Below are 27,108 nucleotides of genomic sequence, written 5' to 3'. Positions count from 1 at the left end.
AGTTGGAAAGGTTTGAATGGGGACAAGGGCAAGGTTGTGATGATAATGACATGATGAAACACCGACAGGATACCCCCTGGTCCTCCAAGTTCACAGAAACTGCACGTAGGCAGGAAGGATTGCCTAATGCCACACCCATCCAGGAGGCAGAAGAATGTAAGGGGGAGGGTATTCCTATACTGAAATCAACTGTATAAAAGTTGGGTGAGCCCCAGTGTATGTGTGTATTCCCAGGGTAAGGGGAAGCACCCAACTTTGCATTGTTGTTTAATAAATGTTCTTTGTTCTCAATTTTTGTCTCGAGCAATTTCTGTGAAGGTACATCTATTTCTAACAAATGGGACCTCGTCCGGGATCACACTCCCTCCACTGACAGAGTGCCCAAAGACAGGGGTAGCTGCACCCCAGCTGATTCAGCTGGACTCATGGACAGAGGGTGACTGGTCAGTGGATGAAGCGATTGATATCTGAAAAGAGGCATTGAGAACAAACAACGGGAGGACGTTAAGGAAGCACGCTAGGATTAGCTACTGGATCCCAGTAAGAGGAATTTAAGGTACTTCTATTTCTAACAGGCTCATCACTTAAATCCTCTCTAATTTTAGTCTGTAAATCTATTACCTCTAAACATACATGCTCTAACTCATTTATGGTATTGTTAGAATTTGGAGAAACCAAGAAAGCTGCTGGATTGTGTTCTTTATTCGTAATCAGGGTCAAATCATCCCTATCCATTAGGATCGCTTCATATTTTAAAATTCTAGAGTCTGTGAGCCACCTTCCAGCATGTTGTAAGAGAATATTGCGGACTGTGTGAGGGGTGTGAACTATCATCGGGGCACCAAACATAATCTTTCGTCCTTCCTCAACTAAAATAGCAGTGGCTGCGATGGCTTGCACACACTCTGGCCAACCACGACAAATAGGGTCTAAAACTTTTGACAGAAAAGCAACTGGCTGTCTATAGCCTGCCCTCTCTTGTGTTAGTATTCCGGTGGCTACACCTCCTTTCGCATTGGTATATATGTCAAATGGCTTATTTAGGTTGGGTAAAGCCAACACTGGGGCACTAATAAGGCACTGTTTCACCAAGTTAAAATCTTTAATCTCTTCCTCTGTCCAGACAACAGCTTCGCCCCCTAGAATCGTGAGTTTATCATAGAGAAATCTGACCAGGCTAGAATAATTTTCAATCCAGATTCTACAGTATCCCACTAAACCAAGGAATTTCCTAAGTTCTTGGGCATTCTTGGGAGGGGGGATCTGTAGAATACCACGTATCCTCTCTGGACTTATTTTCCTAGTTCCCTGACTTACCAGATGACCTAAGTATTTAACTTCTGATTGAACAAATCGTAATTTGGATTCGCTCACTCTGAGACCCTTATTCTCCAGAAAATTCAAAAGTTCAACAGTATACTGTTTAACTAATTCGTAAGTTTTTCCCATAATTAACAAATCATCAACATATTGTATCAACTGACAATTCTCTCTCCGAGGAGCCTCATCTAGTATTTGTTCTAAGACCTGACCGAATAAATTTGGTGATTCTGTAAAGCCCTGGGGAAGGACTGTCCACCGGTATTGATTCTTGCGTCCAGTAAAAGATTTTCCCATTCAAAGGCAAACATGTCTCTGCTCTCTGTTGCTAACAGGCAGGTCCAGAAAGCATCTTTGAGGTCAATCACACTAAACCATTTACTATGGGGATTGATTTTACCCATTATCGTATAGGGATTAGGTACAACTGGGTGACGGGTGAGAATAATTTTGTTCAGCTCCCTCAAGTCCTGCACTAATCGATAGGTACCATCTGGTTTTTGGACAGGTAAAATTGGGGTATTAAAAGGTGACATACAAGGTTCGAGTATACCATCTTTCACCAACTGGTCAATTACTGGCTGCAGCCCCTTTCGGCCAGTTATAGGAATTGGATACTGTTTTCGTCTAATTACTTGTTCAGAATCTTTTAAAGTAACTTGCAGGGGAGGAATATCTAACACTCCTCTATTGCCTCTTTCTGCTCATACGCCAGGATTTATTACTTCTCAATCTTCCTCGCTTAATACATACAATTGAACCCCGATACCCTATTCCTGCGGTCTGGTGCCGATAGCCAATTGGTCCTGTAAATCTCGTCCTAACAAACAAACTCCAGCTTGGGGAACTAGTAAAATATCCTCTGTTATTACCTTTTCTCCCATTTGTATTCTTACATCTCTTAATACAGGGACTGTAAAGTCCCTTCCTCCTACTCCCGAAATCATCACGGTCCCCTCTATCTTAACACCCTCGGGTGGTTGTAAAATACTAGACTGGGCTGCCCCAGAATCTACTAAAAAGGTCATCTTGTCACTGTGGGGTTCTATGCTTAAATTTACCAGTGGTTCTCTGTGCAGCCCCACGGTGTGTATTGACTGAGAACCGTGACCCCCCCCATTCATAATCTGCTTCCATCTGTCGGACTCTGGCTTTACCCTACCCTTAATTTAGTCTATGTGTCGTCTGAGTCCAGCATGCTCGTTAAATGAAGTGATAGGAGAATCAGTTTATTACACAGCATAAGAATAAAGCTTAACAGAGCTCTGGTTCAGTTGTTAGTTCATAGCAGGGAGAGGAGAGGAGAGGAGAGAAGAGAAAAGGAGAGAAAAGGAGAGAGGAGAAGGACAGAAAAGAAAAGAGTCTGCGGCAGGTAAGAAAACTTTTTTAAAAGTCTCTTACCAGGGTCTGCGGGGAGGAGTCGGCGTCGGAGGCGGCCGTTGGTTGAGCGAGCGTACAGGAGAGTGTGACGGGAAGATAAGGTCTTTTTAAAGACTCGTACTGGGGACAGAGCCTAGCAGTAGGGAGGGGAGAGGAGAGGAGAGAAGAGAAAAGGAGAGAAAAGGAGAGAGGAGAAGGACAGAAAAGAAAAGAGTCCGGGGCAGGTAAGAAAACTTTTTTAAAAGTCTCTTACCAGGGTCTGCGGGGAGGAGTCGGCGTCGGAGGCGGCCATTGGTCGAGCGAGCGTACAGGAGAGTGTGTAGGGGTTAATTGGTAAAAGGCCAATAAATAAGAGGGACAGCGAGCGGCCCAGCGAGTGAGTGGCACAGTGAAGGAGTGGGACTTCCAGGCTTTGGCTCCTCAGGCTTCGGCGAAAGCAGGCGGAGAGAAAGCTAAGATAGTCTTTATTACTACTTCATTGGGGTAAGGGATGAGTGTTAAGGCTGTGTGTTGTCGGGAGTGCCGGATGTGGGAGGTCCTGGAGTCTTCCAGACTCCCGGATGTCCATATCTGCACTAGGTGTGTCGAGCTGCAGATTCTCAGGGACCGTGTTAGGGAACTAGAGCTACAGCTCGATGACCTCAGGCTGGTTAGGGAAACAGAGGAAGTCATAGACAGGAGTTACAGCCAGGTGGTCACGCCAGGGCCACGGGAGGATGAAAGGTGGGTAACTGTTAGGAGAGGGACAAAAGAACGTAAGGTGCCAGAGAGGAGCCCTGTGAATGTAACCCTCAGCAATAAGTATGCCTCTTTGAGCACTGTTGAGGGGGACATCAAGGTTGGGGGGAGTGACAGTGGCTGTGCCTCCGGCACGAGGTCAGCCCCTGTAGCTCAGAAAGGGAGGGAAAGGAAGAGGAGGGCAATTGTGGTAGGAGACTCCATAGTTAAGAGGACGGATAGGGGATTCTGCGGACGCTGCAAGGAGAACCGGATGGTGGTTTGCCTCCCTGGTGCCAGGGTCCGAGATGTTGCTGCTCGTGTCCCAGATATCCTAAAGTGGGAGGGACAGGAGCCAGAGGTCGTGGTACATGTAGGTACCAATGACATAGGGAGAATTAGAGAAGAGGTCCTAAAAAGTGAGTACAGGCAGTTAGGTAAGGAGTTAAAAAGAAGGACCGCGAAGGGGGTAATCTCTGGATTACTCCCTGTGCCACGTGACAGTGTGAATAGAAATAGAATGAGGTGGAGGATTAACACGTGGCTGAAGGGGTGGAGTAAGGGGCAGGGTTTTAAGTTTCTGGATAACTGGGACCTTTTTTGGGGGAGATGTGACCTGTACAGTAAGGACGGGTTACACTTAAATCCCAGGGGGACCAGAATCCTGGCAGAGGTATTTGCTAGGGCTACTCAGGATCCTTTAAACTAGAATGATTGAGGGGAGGGAACAAAATAGTACAGAGCAGTAAGGAGAAGGTTAGAATGCAAACAAAGAAAGTTTGTAGTAAGTATTTGAATATGGATGGGCAGGTGATAGAGAAGGGAAATGCTCTGGAAGAAGATGAAGGGCAATTGGCAGGAAAAGTAAATAATGTTGTTCTTAAAGATGAGGGAAAACAGGGATTAAAAATTGGGAAATCCCTGAAATTCATATATTTTAATGCCAGGAGTATTGTAAAAAAGGTGGATGAGCTGAAGGTGTGGATTGATACTTGAAAGTATGATGTGGTAGCGATTAGTGAGACATGGTTGCAGGAGGGATGTGATTGGCAACTGAATATCCCTGGGTTTCGTTTTTTTAGGTGTGATAGAGTCGGAGGGGCAAGAGGAGGTGAGGTTGCATTGCTTGTCAGGGAAAATATTACAGCGGTGCCTAGGAAGGATAGATTAGAGGGCACATCCACGGAGGCTATTTGGGTGGAACTGAGGAGTAGGAAAGGAGAGGTTACACTTGTAGGGGTGTATTATAGACCACCCGGAGGGGACCGAGACCTAGAGGAGCAAATTTGTAGGGAGATAGTAGATATTTGTGATAAGCACAGGGTTGTAATTATGGGAGATTTTAATTTTCCACATATAGATTGGGAAACACATTCTGTGAAAGGAATGGATGGGTTAGAGTTTGTGAAATGTGTGCAAGATAGTTTTTTACAACAATATGTAGAGGTGCCGACCAGAGAAGGAGCAGTGTTAGATCTACTGTTGGCAAATGGGATGGGTCAAGTGACGGAGGTTAGTGTTGGCGAGCACTTCGGGTCCAGTGATCATAATGCCATCAGCTTCAATGTCATTATGGAAAGAGAGAAATCAGGGCCAAGGATTGAGGTTTTTGATTGGGGAAAAGCTAGATTTGAGGAGATGCGAAAGGACTTGCAGGGTGTGCATTGGGACAATTTGTTTTATGGGCAGGATGTAGTAGAGAGATGGAAGTCTTTTAAAGATCAGATTTTGAGAGTGCAAAAGCTTTATGTTCCTGTTAGGTTAAAAGGAGGGGCAAAAGGTTTGAGAGAGCCGTGGTTTTCAAGGAATATTGGAAACTTGGTTCGAAGAAAAAGGGAGGCGTACATTAGATATAAGAAGCATGGAGTTAAGGAGATGTTTGAAAGATACATTGAATGTAAGAGGAATCTTAAGAGAGGAATTAGGAAAGCTAAAAGAAGGTACGAGAAAACTATGGCAAGCAGGGTGAAAACTAATCCAAAAGAGTTCTACAAATATGTTAATGGTAAGAGGAAAGCTAGAGACAAAATTGGTCCCTTAGAAAATCAGAGTGGAAAACTGTGTGTGGAGCCTAGAGAATTGGGGGAGATATTGAACAGTTTCTTTTCTTCGGTATTCACTAAGGAGAAGGATATTGGGAGATGTGGGATAAAAAAAGCAAATTGGGTAAATATGGGGAATATAGAGATTACAAAAGGTGTAGTTTTAAGGCTTTTGAAGAATATAAAGGTGGATAAGTCTCCGGGACCAGACGGGATCTTCCCCAGGACATTGAGAGAAGTGAAGGAGGAAATAGCAGAGGCTCTGGCGGTAATTTTCGAAATGTCATTAGATATGGGGATAGTGCCGGAGGATTGGCGCATTGCGCATGTGGTTCCGTTATTTAAAAAGGGTTCAAGGAGGAAGCCTGGCAACTATCGGCCTGTAAGTTTGATGTCTGTGGTAGGTAAATTAATGGAGAAAATTCTTAGAGATAGTACTTATAAACATCTGGATAGACAGGGTCTGATCAGGAGCACTCAACATGGATTTGTGGGAGGAAGGTCATGTTTGACCAATCTGATTGAATTTTTTGAAGAGGTGACTAGGAATGTGGATGAGGGTAGCGCAGTGGATGTTGTCTATATGGACTTCAGTAAGGCCTTCGATAAGGTACCACATGGAAGGTTAGTTAGGAAGGTGCAGTCTTTAGGTATAAATTTTAAGATAGTCAAATGGATTGAACATTGGCTGAAAGGGAGAGGCCAGAGAGTAGTAGTGGATAATTGTCTGTCAGGTTGGAGGCCGGTGACCAGTGGTGTGCCTCAAGGATCTGTATTGGGCCCATTGTTGTTCGTTATATACATTAATGATCTAAATGATGGGGTGGTGAATTGGATTAGTAAATATGCAGACGATACTAAGATAGGTGGAATAGTGGATAATGAAGAAGGTTTTCAAGGATTGCAGAGGGATTTGGGCTGCTTAGAAAAGTGGGCTGAAAAATGGCAGATGGAATTTAATGCTGATAAGTGTGAGGTGCTTCATTTTGGTAAGAAGAATCAGAATAGGACATATGTGGTAAATGGGAGAGCATTGAGGAATACAGAAGAGCAGAAAGATTTAGGAGTAACGGTACATCGTTCCCTGAAGGTAGAAACTCATGTGAATAGGGTGGTGAAGAAGGCTTTTAGTATGCTGGCCTTTATCAATCATTGCATTGAATATAGGAGTTGGGAGGTGATGTTGAGATTGTATAAGACGTTGGTGCGGCCTAATTTGGAGTTCTGTGTGCAGTTCTGGTCGCCTAATTATAGGAAGGATATAAACAGAGTGGAGAGAGTGCAGAGAAGTTTTACCAGAATGTTGCCTGGGTTTAAGCATCTGGAGTATGGGGAGAGATTGGACAGATTGGGTCTTTATTCTTTGGAGCGTAGAAGGTTGAGAGGGGATTTGATAGAAGTATTTAAGATTATGAAAGGGATAGACAGAATGGATGTGGATAGACTATTTCCGTTAAGAGGAGGAAAGATTAAAACAAGAGGACATGAGTTAAGAATTAAGGGGCAGAGGTTTAGAGGTAACATGAGGGGGAACTTCTTTACTCAGAGAGTGGTAGCTGTGTGGAATGATCTTCCGGGAGAAATAGTGGCGACGGAGTCAATTGTATTATTTAAGAAAAGGTTGGACAGGTATATGGATGAGAAGAAGATGGAGGGTTATGGGCATTGTGCAGGGAGGTGGGACTAGAAAGGGGTGTTTGGTTCGGTGCGGACTAGAAGGGCCTAATGGCCTGTTTCCGTGCTGTAATTGTTATGTTATGTTATGTTAACTGATAATTAACTAATAGTTTAATGAATAATTCTGAACATGAGGCCATTGTCGTCTCAAAGCATATTTCCCTGTCAATGTTTGCAATAATACTCTAGTCAATATACTTTTCTATAAAAATATTCTGATTGCTGCATAACTCTTTAAAAAAATATGTTTGGAAGTGAATATGGAATTGATTGAAAAAGATATTGAATACAAGGAAAAATATTCATTTTAACACACTTCACATGTGTCATTTATGTCAAAGGAAGACCTTTCCTTTTAATTAAATCAGCTTTAATTTTTGTCTTTAGTAAAACATAATTCAACGTACACAAATATTGATAAGCTGCATCAACCAATACCCATAAATATTTAATTTTCTTAGTCCATCTAAGCTGTGTAATCTGTTTACCAGCAGTATAATCTTCCTCTGTAATTGATAATATGTTCCTCTTATCCCAATTAACCTTATAAGCAGACATTTCTCCATATTGTACCAAACAGGTTTGCAGATGTCATAATGATTGCTGAGGATTTGTTAAATATATTAGTACGTCATCTGCAAACAAATGAATCTTACATTCCTCTTCATTTATTTTAATCCCACTAATTTTATCATTTTATCTTTTAGCCTGGGCTACCGGTTCTATCACCAATGGCGACAAAGGACAGCATTGCCTTGTGGAGCGTGTTAAATTAAACGTATCTGAAATTTGTCCATTCGTCACCATACTCGCCAAAGGATTTTTATACAAGGCTTTAGCCCAAAAAAGGTAAAAAAGGTCCAAACTTAAACCTTTCAAGTATTTTAAATAAAAAATACCTTTCAACTCGATCAAAGGCTTTTTCCGCATCTAATGCCACTATCACTGATTGATACAAACAATGTCTTGACACATTAATCAACGTCAAAAGTCAAACAATATTTTCAGAAGAAAATCTATTCTTAATGAAACCTGCTTGATCAACGTATTAAACGTGTCAAATACTTTGCAAGTCTATTAGCTACTATCTTATAATCTACATTTAAAAAAGAAATTGGTCGATATGAGACAACTTTCAATGGGGCTCTTTCTTTTTCCCGAACCAACACCAGCCTATTCCTGTTGGGCATCTCAGCTACTTCATTGCACATTTGCTCTTCTAGTTCCCTCTTCCCATTTGGCGGCCTATACTATACCCTTATAATAATAACCTCACCCTTCTTATTTTTTAGTTTTACCCACACTGCCTCCCTCGAAAAGCATTTCTGTCAAAGAAGGATGAACACGCTGTCGGGCGGCAAGAATGGTGTTTTTACCATCGCCATTGGGGAGAAAATGCCCATAAATGTGTCCTGCCATGTACCTATTACAGAAGAAAGGCAGGAAATGAAAAACCAGCTTCTATTATTGGCTTCGGCAGCTGGTACAAGAATGGGCCTATTTTATCTTCAAGATGACATTTTTCTTGTAGACACAAGTGCTGAGGTCCGTTTGCTCCCACCCAACCTATTTTGAAATATAAACCACATCAATAACAACACCTGGCTCTTCAAACAGCAAATGGGACGATAAGTCCCTGCTTTGGCACATGACGGGTCATGTTTGGGATAGGAGGTGTGACATTCCATTGGAATTGCGTATTGGCTTCCATTGCACAACCCATTATGGGTGCAGATTTTTTAAGCTCCCATGACTTGCTAGTAGACGTGAAGTGGAGGAAATTAGTTCACGCTACCACTTTTCAAACATACCCACTGGTCTGCAGCAAAGGGAGAGTTTCCATCTCGGGGTCCAGACCCTGCACAAAGATGCCTACGCTGCCCTGCTCAATGAATTTCCCGGTATTATCTCTCCGAATTTCAATACCTCGAAAACAGTACATCGAGGGCCATTGCCAACATCTCACATTCTTTAGCCGTCCTTTATGGCCATTGGAGATGAAATATCGTGCATTGTATCGAGCCACACGGCACTTCCAATTTGTTTTGGAGGGTCGGCATTTCACTGTGTTCACAGACCACCAGCCACTCATTTTTGCCTTCAGCAAAATAACGGATCCATGGTCAGCAAGACAGTGGGTGTTTTAGTTTCTGGTGACGGTTCTGTGGGGGGGATATAGCAGTTGTCTTGTGGGCCGAGTGGGCAAGGTTCTTTGGCATGCGCGTGAAGTCATAAGACAGATAGCTTGGAACTAATTCATTTAATTCACTGCCCTAACTGCCCACGCGTGGTGCTGTGTGCTGAGGAATGGCACATTGATCTGTGGATTCTCCTGCCGAAAGGCGTGGGACACTCTCAGGGCTTAATTTAAACCTGTGGTCCTGTGGATTGGCAGCAAACTCATAATGCCTTGAGCCCTATTTGAACAACACTCCCAGTAAATGTCATCTACAGAAGGAAGGGACACCCCAGTGATCCTCACAACTCTTTGCATCATTCCTGACTGATGCTTTACAGCTACTAGACCATCCAAAGGTTTAGCCAGACAGGAGACTCAACTGCGCTCCTGTAAAATCGCAGGATGAGAGGCGTTAGCCTTGACCTCCTCAGCCTCCTTGGGAAGTGTAGGCCCTTCCTGACCAATAAGGAGGAGTGATTGTTTGGTGTAGTAATACGTGTGCTGTGTGGATAAGAATTTTATGTGATTGTATTGACTATTCTTGCTCTTTAACAATCTTTAGTGGATAGAAGTAGTCATTGTACTTTAGGATGTACAATCATGTACAGATTGTCATAAAATAGCCATTTGGCCCAGATGTCTATTCAGTCCAAGAATACTTTCGACCACAGGCAGATTTTGAACAATAACACCATTCATTCTGCAACAACTGCCACTTAATTTTGCCAGTTGTTCAATGGTAAACTATATGGGGAAAACACCACTTTCAACTCTTCTACCTTAAAGGAGTAAATATATTCAAATGGGCAGTAGATCAAGAGGTGGAAACAGTGAAATCAGACAGAGGTGAGTGGCTGCTTAAAATTAGAAACATTTGTGTTCATGCTATAGAGTTTAAGGCTGCCCAGGAGGAATATAATCTGTTTTCTATAAGTTTGTTTGCCCTCACCCTGGCGAAGGATGGGGCCAACGGACATGTTGCTGGAAGGGTTCGAGAATTGATATGGTAGGTCACAGGAAGCTCAAGTTTAGATCCACAGAGCCCAGGTGTTTAGCAGAATGGCCACCCAGTCTGTATTTGGTCTTGCTGATATCGAGGTCAACTGAGTCATCCAAATGTAGGAGATTAGGATGGATGGGGTTCATGTGAAACTCTGCCTCAACTGGAAGGTCTGATTGTGGCCTTGGATGGAGGTGAGAGGAGATGTAGGGACAAGTTTGGCAATTTCTACAGTTCCAATGGGGAGTGCATGAGATGGTGGTGGTTGGAGAGGGTAGTGCCGTCGAGGGAGTCACAGAAAGATGTGCCCCTGTGAAAAGTTGATATGAGTGGAGCGGGTTAGATGTTGCAGGTTAGAGGATGGTGCTGAAGTTGGAAGTTTCCAAGGATAACGTGTCAGATGTGGCAGCTGATGGGTGGTAAGTGAGAAACCTGTGTGATTCTGTCCTTGTTGTGCCGGAGAGGAGGTGGGGTAAGGGCAGAAAGAGAATTGGAGATATAGGTGCAGGCTTTTTCAATGACAGTATGGGGGAATTTGCATTTATTGAAGAAATAAGACATTTTGTGTGTTCTGGAGTAGAAGACTTCATCTTGGGACTGTTACAGGCCCAGGGGACCCCAAAACCTAGCAGCAATAGAAAATCACCAAGACAAATGGATACTTAAGCAAACGTAATTTTTAATTTTCTTTAAACAAAAAAAACAATCAACCTTTAACTTATCACTATTAATGTAACTGCCTAACATTAACCCCTCCTAATTCTGAACGCAGGTGTATTTAAAGTGTATAAAGTTCTTTGACACTCCTACAAGTTCACCGGTATCTATTAATTCTTATACTGTGCACAGAATTCAACATTTATGACTTTTCACCAAGATCTGGTGCTTAAAAGTAAATGGTTACCCTCCAGGAAGGCTCTTGTTGGTTTCAGAAAGGGATTTCTTGCTCATTGGACACACAAAACTGATTCCCTCTGATCAGCCACTTTGGTGTCTTGCCAAAGAAACTTGCCCCATCAGGGTTTTCCAAATGATAACCTCTTCTGCAGGTCACCATTGAGTTCTTTTTGTTTCCCTTATTTCAAGTGAAACACCATTTCTAGCCAGCCATTTCCTCTTGTATGTAAAACAAGGTTTTTCAACAGGCTGAACTGAGAACTCACAACCCATCTTCAAAATGGGGTTTCAACAAGATGCCAGCTTGCCATCTCACTCTCTCTCTCTTTTAGAAAAAAACCTATTTGGTGTCTCCTCTCTGCTTGCAAAAGCACATGACCTTAGAACAGAAAATTTCTGAGTCCATGTATTTGTTGCTTTAAAAACAATAATTCATTTACACCTGCTTTTGAAATTATTTAGCAAAACACACAGTCATGCTCTCCCCCACTACCCCAAACCCTGGGCCAAGTCACTGAGGGTCTGTGGATTCTCTTTCAATGCTCACAGACCAATCTAAGTCATTGGCAATGTGAGCTCCAATTTTGATATTCTGACACGATTAGGAACCCATTAGGACCCACTCTTATCCCAGGTCTGATACCTGACACCCTTTTAGCCAATTTCCAACCAGTATTTAGCAATCCACAGTGTAGTGTAGGTTCCTTGACTTCTTTGTCCAGAAGCCCACAGCCTCAAGTTACCAACAGCCTGTCACCTATGTTGGTCCTTCAGTTGCAGAACCCCTCACTGGTCTGCTTCCATGGTCACTGACCCGTGTATTGAATCCTCTGCTTCTCAAATGTTGATGGGGTGTGGTCTTCATGTTTTCTTGTGCCCTGTGCTAGTCCTCTACTTCCCCAAAGTTCGCAGTGGCAAGGAAATCTAACACACCTAATTAAAAAATTTACATCTTAGAGGAGAATCTCACATGTGTGGAGGGATGGAAAGGGCATTATTACAAATTGAAGCCTAATATTTGAATATTCATGTGCCAAATTTGCAAAAGCATAGAGTATATATTTCTTAAGCTCTATGTAATTTTTTCTAAAGGAAGACAATTTTGGAATTTTGCATGTCATCTTGGCATCCCTAAAAATTTATCTGATTTCCGAGTAAGTTCAATACATTTCCACATCCCTGCTAATGCTAATTTAACAAATTTCAATTGATATATTACTAGTTTTAATTTGGGCCTTATTCACTCAATATTACTAATAAAAATAATGTTGGATTTTGCAGATAAACAACTGTAACTTATTCCAAAAAATTTGTAATTCTCACCAAAAAGATCTTGCATTAGGACAAAGCTAAGTTGAATGCAAGAAAGTTGCTACATCTTCACCACACTTCAAACATCGATCTGATAATTCTGATTTTATTCTATTCAATTTCTCTGGTGTAAGAAGTAACTGTAGAAGAAAAACGAGTTGTGAATTCCTTCCTCACTGCTGCAGTGTGGAACTCTGGTCAATAGTTCCAGACTGCTGAGTTGAAGTGAATTAATACAACTCCCCTGGATCAAGTGATCTCTGTTGCCAAATCAGCTTCCTGTCGAGCTTTTCAAATCCAACTGCCTGAGTCAACTGACTCCAGATGCAGCTTTCAGATAAATCCTTGCTGACATTTGCTACATTACTAATGTAAAAACAATTATGCTGAACTAATTTGTGTCAAACATTGAGAAACTTATATGGATCTGCCCATATTTGCCAATCAACTACAATATTCAGATCCATTTCCCATATTTGTCTATACTTATGAACTCCTCATTTAAAAGTTCCTACTTGTAATCAAGAGGACATCATAGAAGTAAACTTTTTAACAATTCCTCTTTATAAGGAATTTCTATTTCAATACAACATGGTTGGTCGCAACTTATCCTTCAAATATGCTCTAAGTTGGAAATAGCAAAAATGATTGCAATGAGTTATACGATATTTATTTCTCAGTTGCTCAAATAACATTAATTGACTCCTTTCATAACAATCTTCAACATTTATAATCCTCTTACGAAACCAGCTGTCCAGAAATTGATGATCCTTTGAAAAAGATACGAGGATTTTGAATCAAAGCCATTCTGGGTGATGTACATCCACTTACACCAATTTCATCATTTATTTTAATCCATATATTAATCAAATGTTTCAACAATGGTGTATCTTTTTCAATTCCCACTTGTATATAAATTCTTCTGCCTTTCTCTCTCTTATTTTATACATTTTAAAGGCAATTTTTCCCATTCACAAAAAGAAGCAAGAAATCTCATTTGAGCTGCTCGATAACAATGTTTAAAATGAGGAAGCTGCAATCCTCTGAATGCAGGATTTGGTTTGGGTCACATGTAACATGGGATTCAATCAGAAATGGGTTCACGTGATGTAAACTCATGATGCAGACTTTTTTCTTAAAATGGAATACAAGAGGAGGGTTGTCTAGGTCTTTCACAGGATATAGATCACAAGATAATGGGGAAAAGTAGGCATATTGAGTCTGCTCCACCATTCTTCCACTCACCCCCACTCCCCAGCTCTCTCCCCATTACCCTTGGTTCCTTGACTAATCAACTACCTGTCAATCTCTGCTTTAAATACACCCAATGACCTCAGTTCCACAGATTCACAACCCACTGACAAAATCAATTTTGCCACATCTGTTTTAAATTGACACCCTTTTATCCTGAAATTATTCTCTCCTGTCCTAGAATCTCCTACCATGGGAATCATCTTTGCCATATGTACTCTGTCCAGGCCTTCCAGCATTTGAAATGCCTCTGAGGTCCCCCTTATCCTTCTGTATTCCAACTAGTACAGTCGAAGAGTCGACAATTTTTCCTCATGCACTAACCCTTTCATTCCTGATATCGTTCCAGTAAATCATCTCTGACCTTCTCCAACACCAGCACATCTTTTCTCAAATACGGCACCCAAAACTCTAAACCTGATTGAATGGGAAGGCAATTCTCTAACGACACAAACACAACAGTGAAATGATATTATGCCTTGTTGATATTTACAAAAATTATTGAAGAGTCAATTCACAGTGATGTACAATAAATTCTGGCCTATAATTCTAGCCCATTAATGGACTATTATCATAACCTAAAGAATGAGGGTTGTTCTGAAGCTTGGTTCTGTGTTACGAGACCAGAGGATCCCAAAACCCAGCAGCAATAGATATTCACCAAGACAAATGGTTACTTAAACAAAAGCTGATTTTAATTATCTTTAAACATGAAAACAGATAACACTTTAACTTATCACTATTTTACTATTTTAACTTACTTTATCTAACTTACCCCCCTTCTAATTCTAAGTGGACGTGTGTGTAATGTGTGTGTAAGTTCAGAAAAGTTCTTTGGTTCACAGTCCAATCTCACTTCTCATTCCTCCAAGTCCACTGTTTGCAGGCCATTCTTATACTGTGCACAGAATTTAACATTTATCAAGTTCACCAGATTTTGGTGCTCAAAATGTGAATGATTACCACTGGGAAGTTTTTTGTTGGTTTTCAGAGAGAGGTGTGTTGTTCAGGGAAGCATTAGTGTTTTTGTGACTCAATGTACCAGCATCTGAAGTCCGCTATCTCTTCAGAAAAGCTCTGATAGCTTTAGCATGGAACAGAGCTGAACCAGGACTTTGCAGGTATTTAAGGGAGTGTGTGTGCAGGGTTTGTTCTAGACCAAAAATCTCACCAAATGACTCTGCTTGAAATCAAGATTCAAAGCATTTTGAGGAATACAACAGGAATTGTTCAACAAGAGCCTGGTTTTCCCTGAGGAGTTTTCTTTCAATAGTAGAAATGATTTTTTTTTAAAGCCCATTAATCTTCCTGATACAAATCTTTGCATTTAACTTTCAGGTTGCTATCTGTTGTTAACTTGGAGGCCTTTAATGGGGTGTCTGGGTGGAATCTTTGCTTTAACCAAGCAGTTCGCTTGCAATTTTCCAGCTGTAGGATGCGGTGCAGTTGCTTGCAAGTTTAGCAAGTGGGATTATGATGTGAAACTGCAAATCACAGCGTCATTTTTGTTTTTGAAAATGCAAATGTGAAAATGTTAACTTTGGTCTCCTTGGTTTCCTTAAGTTTACAGAGGAGACGTTGGGTCAAGCTGAGAAGACAGAGTTGGATGCCCATTTGGCGTATCGGCTGGGCAAAGCAGAAAGCACAAAACAAGGGACTGAAAAAATAATGAAGCAGACTGAAGTGCCGTTGAACCAAACCCAGGTAAAGAATTTAATTTTGTGCAGTGTACTTAAGAGACCAAACGATTTGGGCTTTTAGTGGTGACCTATTTAAATGAACAAAATCTGATTAGAATAGAAGTTTATGGAATGTTTGGGAGTTGCCACAACAAAATGGAGCATATAAATTAGATGTTGTAATTAAGATAAATGAACAATGCAATGAGCCTGGTGTCACAGTATCTGCCTCCCTCTACCGTATATCACCATTAATCCTTCTCCCCAATATGAACCTGATATCACAGTATAGACGAGAATTTATTGTACATCACTGTTAAACCTTCTCATGACAGTGAATCCGGTGTCAGAAGTATCTGTCAAAGTTAACTGTACACCACCTTCAGCATTCTTCCCACTCTGAACCCCGTTTCACAGTATCTGCCACAGTTTATCGTACATCACTTTTAAACCTTCTCAGTACTGTAAACCTGGTGTCACAGTACCTGCCACAGTTCATTGAACCTGACTGTTAAACCTTCTCATGAATCTAAATCCTGTCTCATAGATTCTGTCTCTGTCTATCGGACATCAACGTTAAACTTTCTCCCCCCTGTGAACCTGGTGTAATAGTATTTGTCTCAGTCTACCGTCCATCACCGTTTAACATTCTCCCCACTGTAAACCTGGTGTCACAGCATCTACCTCAGTCTCCCATACATCACCCTTAAATCTCCTCCCTACTGTGAACCTGGTGTAAATGTATCTGCAATAGTGTTATATGCATCACTTTTAAACCTTCTTCCCACTGTGAGCCTGGTTTCACAATATCTGCCACAGTTTATCGTATATCACTTTAAAACCTTCTCAGTACTGTAAACCGGGTGTCACAGTACCTGCCACAGTTCATTGAACCTGACTGTTAAACCTTCTCACTAATGTAAAATGGTGTCACATTATCCTTGTCACACCTCCATACATCACCGTTAAAGCTTCAACCCACTGTGAACCCGGTGTCCACAGTATCTACCACAGTTTATCGTACATCACTGACACAACTCCCTACTGTGAACACAGTGTCACAGAATATGCCTCAGTCTACCGAACATCACCATAAAACCTTCTCTCAACTGAGAAACCGGTGTCACCCGATCTGCCACAATTTATCCTCCATCAATGTTAAACATTCTCCCCACTTTGAACGCAGTGTCACAGTATCTGCCTCAGTCTCCCATACAGGACACTTAAACCTTCTCCCCACTGTGAACCTGGAGTCACAATATCCGCCTGAATATACCTTACATCACCCATAGACTTTCTCTCCACTGTGAACCTGATGTAACAGTATCTGCCTCAGTCTCCCATCTATCACCATTAAACATTCTCTCCACTGTGATCCTGTATATGCCAGAGTTTATTTATACATCACTGTTAAACCTTTTCACTGCTCTGAAACCGGTGTCACAGTTTCTGTCCCAGTCTACTGGACATCAGCATTATACGTTCTCCACACTGTGAACTCAGTGTCACATTATATGCCACAGTTTATTGTACATCTCGTTAAACATTCTCCTCACTGTGAACCTGGTGTCACAGTATCTGACACAGTTTATCGTACATTAATGTTAAACATTTTCACTCCCGTGAACCCATTGTCTCAGTATCTATCTCAGTCCACCGTACATCACCGATAAAATTCTCCCCCCAGTGAAGCTGGTGTCAGATTATCTGCGTACGTCTATCGTACATCACCATTAAACATTCTCCCAACAGTGAAAACAGTGTCACTTTCTCTGCCACAGTTTATCATACAGAACTGTTAAACGTTCTCCCCAACGTCAACCCCGTCAGTGTCATAGCATCTGCCTCAGTTTCTCGTACATCACCAGTAAACCTTTTCCCCACTGTGAGGCTGGTTTTACTGTACCTACCACAGTTTATCGTACATCACCATTAAACCTTCTCCTCACTGTGCACCTAGAGTCATGGTATCTACCTCAATTCACCATATATCATCATTAAATCTTCTCCCCACTGTGAACACAGTGTCACAGTATCTGTCTCAGTCTTCCGTACATCACTGTTAAACCTTATTCCCCACTGTGCACCTGGTGTCACAGTATCTATCTCAATTTACCATACATCACCATTAAACCTTATCCCCAATGTGAACCATTTGTCAAAGTTTCTGCCAGTGTTTATCGTACATCACCGTTAAACCTTCTCCTCACTGTGAACACGGTGTCACAGTATCTGCCTCAGTCTACCATATATCTCCCGTATATCTCAATTAACCCTTTTCCCATTGTGAACCTGGTTTCACAGTATCTGACACAATTTATCGTACACTGTTAAACATTCTCAAAACTGTTAACCTGGCATCAAAGAATCTGCCTTACTCTATCGAACATCACTGACAAAACTTCTGCCCACTACAAACCCAGTGTCACCGTATCTGCATCAGTCTACAGTATATCACCATTAGAACTTCTTTCCACTGTTAACCTAGTGCCACAGCATCTGCTATATTGTTCATCAATGTTAAACTTTCTCACTACTGCTGGAAACCAGGTGTCACAGTATCTGCCTCAGTCTGCTGTACCTCACCGTTAAACCATCTCATTACTGTGATCTCGGTGTCTGATTACCTGCCTCAATCTACTGTACATCACTGTTAAACATTCTCCCCACTGTGAACCTGGTGTCACATTATCCACCACAGTTTATTGTACATCATTGATAAACTTTCTCATTGCTGTGAACCTGGTGTTACAGTATCTGCCACAGTTTATCGTACATCTCTGATGAACCTCCTCTCCAGTGTGAACCTAGTGTCACAGTATCTGTCTCAGTCTACCGTACATCACTGTTGGTCTATCTCTCAACTGTTAATCCAGTGTCACAGTATTTACCACATTATATTGTACATCACCGTTAAACCTTTTCCCCACTGATGACCTGATGCCACAGCATCTGCTGTAGTTTATTGTACATCACTGTTAAACCTACTAATTACTGCTGTGAAACCAGTCACACAGTATCTTCCTCATTCTTCTGTATAGCACCGTTCGCACATCTGTTTTAAACCTTCTCTCTTCTGTGAACTAATTTTCATGGTATCTGCCAAAGTTTACCATACATCACTGTTAATCCTTCTCACTACTGTGAATGCGGTGTCACTTTATCTGACCCAGTTTAATGTACATCACTTTTAAACCTTCTCCACACTGTGAACCCAGTGTCACAGTATCTGCCTTAGTCTCCCGTGTATCACCATTAAACCTTCTCACCTCTGTGAACCTGTGTCACATTTTGTGCCAGAGTTCGTTGTACATCACTGTTAAACCTTCTCCCCACTGTGAATCTGGTGTCACAGTATCTACCTCAGTCAACCATACATCACCATTAAACCTCCCTTCTGTGAACCCAGTGAAATAATATCTGCCTCATTCTCGAGAAAACACCATTAAAATTTCTCCCCACTGTTTACTCTATGTCTCTGTATCTGCAACATTGTATAGCGTGTCACCTTTACACCTCTTCCGCACTGTGAACCTGGTGTCACAGTACCAGCCACAGTTAATTGAACCTGACTGTTAAACCTTCTCACTAATGTGAACCCGGTTTCACAGCATCCGTCTCAGTCTCCCATACATCACACTTAAACCTTCTCCCCTCTGTGAATTCATTAAAACAGTATATGCCCGAGTTTATTATACATCACTGATAAACCTCCCCACTGTGATCCGGGTGTCATAAATCTGTCTCCATGCACTGTACATCAGCATTAAAGCTTCCCCCCACTGTGAACCTCATGAAACATTATCTGACACATTTTATCATACAACACTGTTAAACCTCTCATTGCTATATAACCATATAACCATATAAAGCACACAAAAGGCCAGTGTGGCCCTACTAATCCATGCCGGAACAAAATCTCCACCCTCCTAGTTCCACTGACCAGCACCTGGTCCATACCCTCCAAGTCATCATCCAGTCTTTCCTTAAATGTAAATAATGTCCCTGCTTCAACCACCTCCGCCGAAAGCTTATTCCACATCCCAACCACCCTTTGCATGAAGAAATTTCCCTCTCATATTCCCCATATAATTTTCCCCAGTCAACTCAAACCATGGCCTCTGGTTTGAATATCTCCCACTCTTAATTGAAAAAGCCTATCCATGTTGACTCTGTCCCTTTTAAAATCTTGAACACCTCCATCAATCCCCCCTTCAATCTTCTATGCTCCAGAGAAAAAAGCCTCAGGCTGCTCAACCTTTCTCTGTAACTCAAACCCTGACATCCTGTCAACATTCTCGTGAACCTTCTCTGCACTCTCTCTATTTTGTTTATATCCTTCCTATAATTTGGTGACCAAAACTGCACACAGTATTCCAAACTTGGCCTCACCAATGCTTTGTACAATTTCATCATAACTTCCTAACTCTTGAATTCAATACTCCAATTTATGAAGGCCAACATTCCAAATGCCTTCTTCACCACTCTATCTACCCGAGTATCAACTTTGAGGGTACTATTTACCATAACTCCTAAATCCCTTTGTTGCTCTGCTCTCCTCAATTGTCTACCATTCAATGTATATGACCTATTTAGATTTGCCTTTCCAAAATGCAACACTTCACACTTATCTGTATTAAATTCCATCAGCCATTTCTCAGCTCATTCCTCTAGCTTTCCTACATCTCTTTTTAAGCTATGGTAATCTTCCTCACTGTCCACAATACCACTAATCTTTATATCATCTGCAAACTTACTTATCCAATTCACCACCCCTTCTTCCAGATCTTTAATATATATAACAAACAATAGTGGACCCAGGACCGATGCCTGAGGAACTCCACTAGTCACCGGCCTCCAATTTGACAAACAATTTTCTACCACTACTCTATGACACTTCCCATCCAACCATTGCTGAATCCATTTCACTACCTCCTTATTTATACCTAATGCCTCTACCTTTTCACCTAACCTCCTGTGGGGAACTTTGTCAAAAGCATTACTAAAGTCTAAGTAGACAACATCCACAGCTTTCCCTTCATCAACCTTTTTTGTAAGCCCCTAGAAAAACTCTATAAGGTTTGTTAAGCATGATCTACCCCTGTCAAAACCATGCTGACTACTACCTATCAATCCCTGTTTTTCCAAATATTTGTAAATGCCATCCCTCAGAACACTTACCATTAACTTACCCACCACAGACGTCAGAACTAAGTGGGAAGGAGGATGCAGGGCATTCGATAGCAGGACATTGTGAGAGAATGGATTCCTCGAACTCTTGAGGGGAGAAGGTGCGGATCGATCCATCGGTTTAGGTGGGGCAGGGTATAGACATGGCAGCTGACTGGAATTGTCAGCGGGTTACTGAGACCTGGGAGAGGAGGGGAAGGAGGGTGCAGTAGTATTCTGACGAGAGAGTGCTGAGGGAGAGGCAACATGGGTGGAACCTCAAGGCAAGGGACCCTTGATTGTTTGCAAGGATGGGATTTGTAAATAGATATCCAGCACAGAGCCTCTTTGTCCCCCTGCCATCAGGAAGGAGATATGGAGGAATAAAATCGGGACAGCCAGGCAGCTTCCTCCCACAGGCCATGAGATTGACAAGGCAACATGAGCTGGCTGGGAGCAAAGAATGAAAAGGGGGAGAGGAATATGGACTGATTACAACAGCTCAGCCAGCAGGAGAGAGGGGCTGAAGGGCCTGTTTCTGTGTTGTCTATCTGGACCAGCATTTTGAGTTCAAGCTTAAAAAACCCAACCATTTTTTAATTTAATAATAATGGTACAGAATGAATCAAGAGACAAGATGTCTGTCCAGCAGCAAGCATCGAAGGCACTTTCTGAAACGGAGGCTCTGAAACCACAGGGAGATTCTGGCTGGAATGAGGCCCGACTTCTGCTAGAAGGAGGAGAGGAGAAGCAGGGATAATGTAGGGGAAGGGGTGGGGAAGGGAGGGGGTAGAGATACCTTCCTCCATTCACCTCCCCTTTCCTCCACCCTGTTCCCTGTCCTGGGTAAACTTGTACCTCTCACTTTGTTCGTTTGAGATTGGTCACAGTGTTTGAGCTACCATAAGAAAATAGACACCCACACTGAGAGCAGTTCAGTTTAAACAAATGTTTATTACAAATTCAAAAGCTGATTTCAAACTAAATTATGCAAGCCCTTCCCAATTATACTTATCAACGCCTGGACTGGTCCCAACTGCCGAAGCAAGGCAATGACTGCACACGTGTCATAGGTTGTCGGGGAACCGATAGCAGCTTCTCCACCTCCCTCGACCGGGACGTTAGCTGGACTCTAGAAGTTCTTCTTGCTGAAAGATGTTGCCACCTCTCGGAGAGTCTCTCTCTTCAGCAGCGGGACCATGGCTTATATTACCCAAAAACTGCTTACCCAAGCACCTATTCCCAGCACAGTAAGAAAGATAAGCGAGCAAGCTAGCATGCTAGGCTTCTAGCAAATAACATAATTTTCAGCTTATCACTTTGAATACAATGGTTATTTTGCATCAAGGCTAGACCTCTGACAGTCTGTGACCAAAACAAGCAGGAAGATTAAATGTTCTTGGTCTACAGATGTCCTGTTGTCAGATAACTGCATCTCTGGCCCCTCGGTGGAATTTAGCTTAAGTCTGCTGATTCTAAAAAACAAGCAGGTTCTCAGTCTTGCAGAAGCAAAGGTTGCAAAAGTAAAAAAAAACACGGTTTAAATCTTCCATTACATTCCCCTCCCAATTCCCCTCCCCATTTCCTTCCCCCGCTCACCTCCCGGTTCCTCTCCCTCTTCCCATTCTCCTACTCCTAACTCTAACCCCTAACAAACCCTAACCTTAACACTACCGATACCCCCTATCACTACTCCACGTCCCTTAACTCTACCCCTACCCCGTCCCCTAACTCTATCTCTACCCCTACTCCGTCCCCTAACCCCAACCCTAATACTACCCACCTTCCTCTACCCCAAACACTCACCCCACCTCTACCTCCTACTCCTACCCCCTTCCCCTAAACCTAATACAAACCCACTTCCCTGAACTCTAAACCTAACCCTAAACCTAGACCTAATCCTAGCCCATGTCTCCTAACCCTAACCATGATGTTGTTAGAAATAGAAGTACCTTAACAGAAATTGCTCGAGACAAAAATTGAGAACAAAGAACATTTATTATAACAACAATGCAAAGTTGTGTGCTTCCCCTTATCCTGGGAATACACACACACACACTGGGGCTCACCCAACTTTTATACAGTGAATTTCAGTATAGGAATACCCTCCCCCTTACATTCTTCTGCCCCCTGGATGGGTTTGGCATAAGGCAATCCTGCCTGCCTACGTGCTGTTTCTGTGCACTTGGAGTATCCTGTCAGTGTCTCATCATGTTATTGTCCTTATTCACACCTTCCTGATTCTCGGAGCTACAGTCCCTTCATATGCAGAGTTCGCTAATCCTGTCTAGGGTTGACTAATTTAATATGTATAACTTTGTAAATCTATGTAAGGTTAACTAATTATATATGTAGAACTTGGTACTTCTGTCTAGGGCTAGGAGACCCTTATCTCATCCAGACGACCTCTACTTCCTACATTCTATTATTCCTTACCTCTCCTTATCTTATTCATACGGTGGGCTCACTGATCCTGTTGAAAAGACTAGAAGATTCTTATCTGACAGAGGCTGACTCTGCTTCCTGCATTCTAATTTCCATGCTTAGCCTGTTCATACTGGTTTAATCCATCACTCCACATGTCTGCACTAGTTTCCCCATCTTTCATATTTTATGTCAAGTTTCCTCATCTCTCACAATGTTACCTCTATCCCGGTCCTTGCCCTTACTCTCATCCAACCCAAGCCTAAACCCTACCCCTATCCCCTACACCTAACTCCTTCCTCAAAACATACCCCTTACCCCTATCCCATACCCACACCCCCAAGCCTACCCCTTACTCACCCCACTTCCATTACCCCCTTTCTCCTACCCCCATTCCCCTACCACTCCTTCCCCTAGGTTAGGGTAGTGTGAGAGATGGGAAAATTGATCTAAAATTATGAACATGGAAGAAACTAAAATTCATCAGTTAATGGCTGTAACCAGTACAAACAGGATAAGCTTGGGGGTTAGGATGCAGGAAAGCAGAGTCAGCACGATTAACATAAGAATCTTCTAGTCTTTGTGACAAGAGCCACCATAAGACTAAGAAAAGGAGTGGTAAGGAACAATAGAATGTAGGAAGTTGAGGTAGTCTGGATCAGATAAAGGTCTCCTAGCCCTGGACAGAAGTACCAAGTCCTACATATCTAATTAGCTAACCATACACAGATTTATACATATGAAATTAGCCAACCCTAGATAGAATGAGTCAACTCCGCATACCAAGAGATTGTAGCCCCGAGAATCAGGAAGGTGTGAATAAGGACAATGACATGATGGGGCACCCACAGGATACCCCCTGGTCCTCCAAGTGTACTGAAACTGCACGTAGGCAGGAAGGATTACCTATGCCAAACCCATCCAGGGGGCAGAAGAATGTAAGGGGGAGGGCACTCTGATACTGAAATTGACTGTATAAAAGTTGGGTGAGCCCCAGTATGTGTGTGTATTCCCAGGGTAAGGGGAAGCACCCAACTTTGCATTGTTGTTGTAATAAATGTTCTTTGTTCTCAATTTTTGTCTCGAGCAATTTCTTTAAAGGTACTTTAATTTCTAACAAATGGGGGCTCGTCCGGGATCACACTCCCTCCACTGACAGAGTACCCCGACGACGAGAGTAGGTGCACCCCGGCTGATTCAGCTGGACTCACGGGCGACGGGTGGCTGGTCAGTGGAAGAAGCGAGTGATATCCGAGAAGAGGCATTGAGAACAAACGACGGAAGGAAGCGCGCTAGAGCATTGCTACTGGAACACGGTAAGAGTAATTTTACTTGTTTATAAGTATGGGAATAATGAGTAGCAAGGAAGAGAGTCCTGGTTCAGGATGTGAACACCAGATAGCTACGTACAGCCCGCTTGGGTTGATGTTATCTGAGTGGGGCACGGGAAAGACCCGTGGGAAAGACAAACTGACAATGGTCGGGTATTGTTGTATTGAATGGGTTAAATACCCGGTTAAAGGGAGGTCCGTGTACTGGCCAAAGTTCGGATCCGAGGATGAATGGATGTGTCAAGCTTTGAACATCTGGCTCTATCAAAACCAGAAAGACAATGTTGAGAGCAGGGAATATGCAGCCTGCTGGCTCAAGGGACCCATTGAACAACTGGTTTTGAATGAGAAAGAATTCAGGGATAAGAGAGAGGAGGAACCTTTTGTCCCTGAATCACAGGGTTGGGATGTGTTACATTCCCTCCCTCCACCTTATGTTCCTCCTATGCCGGCTCCTATCTTTCCTTCCCCTCCTATGACCTACCCTTCTGCACCTCCCCCTCCTCCCCCACCACTAGAGAAGAAAGAGGAGAACCGGAGTGGTATGGTGACTCGCTCACAAAGCGCTCGATTACCACCTCCGTTGACAGTAGAGGTAGAACATTGTAATTCAGAACAGCGTGAGATCCCTCAGGAAGAAGTGGCAGAACCCTGCGATTCACTTCTCAGGGAACAGGAACACAAATCTAAGAAACCAGAAATTAGCTGGATGCGACCCCTGCGGGAGGTTCCCGTGGGAGAAGGTCTGGGGTTCGTAAATGTGCCCCTGACCAGCACTGAAGTACGTAATTTCAAGAAAGAATTAATCTCCCTGATAGAAGATCCCCAGGGATGTGCCGAACAGTTAGACCAATTTTTGGGACCAAATATATATATAATATGGGGGTCTCGACATAGAATCCCCAGCAGGGGAACATTTGGTACTAACAGGTTTTGTTACCAACTCAGCCCCAGACATTAGGAGAAAATTACAAAAGACAGAAAATTGGCATGAGCAGGGAATAACCCAGCTTCTACAGATCACACAAAAAGCATTTGTCCAGACATCTGAGGATAAGCAGAAAGCAAAGGCTAACATTTTGATGCAAGCAGTTAAAGGAATAGTAGATGAGTAACATGAAAAAGGCAGGGACCGTGTGCCAGCTCCTCAATGTTGGGAGAAGCGTCGGGAGTGGGAGAGTAGAGACCAGAGATAATTTCATAAATCACGACTTCCCACTTCAGTCACTGACCAATATTGATTAAAATTCATGCTAAAAATTAAATGTCATAAATGATCGTTTTTCAATACTGTAGAATTAGCGAATTTAACTACCAGTTAATTCCAATTTATGAAATAAATTGTATTCAAATGTGATTTTGCACAGAGAGTACCTGAGAGTTGAGTGATGTTATAACATTTGCAGGGAGAAATGTTTGCGCAAATAGGGTGAGTTCGACACATCTTATTTTAAGTGTATGTAAGATAAAGAAAGGATCTGATGTGTAAAGTGGCTGGATCAGCCAGTTGAAGGGGGAGTGTGCATGTCCCTTTAAGTGCACTGTGGCACTTGAAACTGAGGCTCCAGGCTCCTCTCTTGCAGTTAGAGGTATTTCTTCTACACATTCAGCAGTCAAGGTCCGTGAGTTTAAAGATCACCCACCTCTGGAGAATAAAGATACCTCTGGGGATTCCTATGGGGATTCCTATAAGTTTAATCATTCATTTCTCTGGTGCATTTTCCTCCGGAGTGAAATTAATGCCTCAGCACAATTTCTCTGTATTGCCGCTGTTATTTAATTCATGATAACTTTCCCCATTCATCAGGTTTATATTTAAATCCGGTAGTGCGGAAGTTACATTGTAAATAATCACGGAGGTAAACCCTGCGCGACTGGATTCAGCTTAATGGAGAAATAAACCTGCGAACTGGTCTATGGTGGTGTGTGAGTACTGCAATAGGTGGAATATGATTTACATTGGTGGCATCGTTCAGAACAATTGGGCGCATAGGAATAATAATAGCATTAATTACTCACAGATCTTGTACCTGATACTATTCACTACGTCCCGGCTTCAGGACTGGGAAATTGGCATGGTACAGAGAAATTGGCATGGCACCAATATTTCTTGATTCACTAATGACTCCACAAGCTCCAGGATTCATGCAGCTAAACTTTAAGTGCAATATTATAGAAACTAGCCGGTACTTAAATGATTATGTGTGCAATCAACATTGGAAAAATATGAAAGGTAATACAGGTGCTCCCCTACTTATGATTTTACGATGACACAATAGCATGACTGTCATTTACTTTCATATAATGTGTTAAAGGTCATCACAAGCATCATTGATTTTTCCAATAAACTTTGATAATTTCTCTAAGGTGAATTTTTTGTAGCCTCGTTGGTTAATCACATTTTCGGAAAGCTTACAGGGACTGTTGGGAGAGAGCAGGGTAGTGAGATCAGTATGAGGACTGATACAGTGCTGTTAATGTTAGACAAGGTACGTCTCCAATTAAGATTTTTTTTCAACTTAAGCTGGGTCTGCTGGAACGCAACCCTATCGTAAATTGAGGAGCACCTGTGATGTTCTTCTATCTAAAGCCAGCTTTAGATAAACTCTTATCATTCTGACAAATCCAGGTCTAAGTCTAATTTTCCTCCAGCCTTTGAGCAAGCGCTTCCACTGCTGCATCTTACTGATCACCTCCTCACCAATGAATCAGGAGACCATGGTGTATGGCA

At 42.4% G+C, this 27,108-nt stretch overlaps 1 long non-coding RNA gene across 1 annotated transcript in view; it reads left to right on the top strand.

The window, feature by feature from the left end:
* The first annotated feature begins 281 nt into the window (after nt 1-281).
* Nucleotides 282-27,108, top strand: part of LOC138745767 (uncharacterized) — a 29,932-nt gene continuing 3,105 nt past the window's right edge. The window contains exons 1-3 of the long non-coding RNA XR_011346495.1: nt 282-2,692; nt 7,844-7,985; nt 15,338-15,478. This is a non-coding gene — a long non-coding RNA (uncharacterized lncRNA). The remainder of the gene's footprint in view (nt 2,693-7,843; nt 7,986-15,337; nt 15,479-27,108) is intronic.

Source organism: Narcine bancroftii, chromosome 11 (assembly GCF_036971445.1).
Source record: "Narcine bancroftii isolate sNarBan1 chromosome 11, sNarBan1.hap1, whole genome shotgun sequence".
NCBI lineage: Eukaryota > Metazoa > Chordata > Chondrichthyes > Torpediniformes > Narcinidae > Narcine > Narcine bancroftii.
This window is presented reverse-complemented; position numbering and strand designations above follow the sequence as displayed.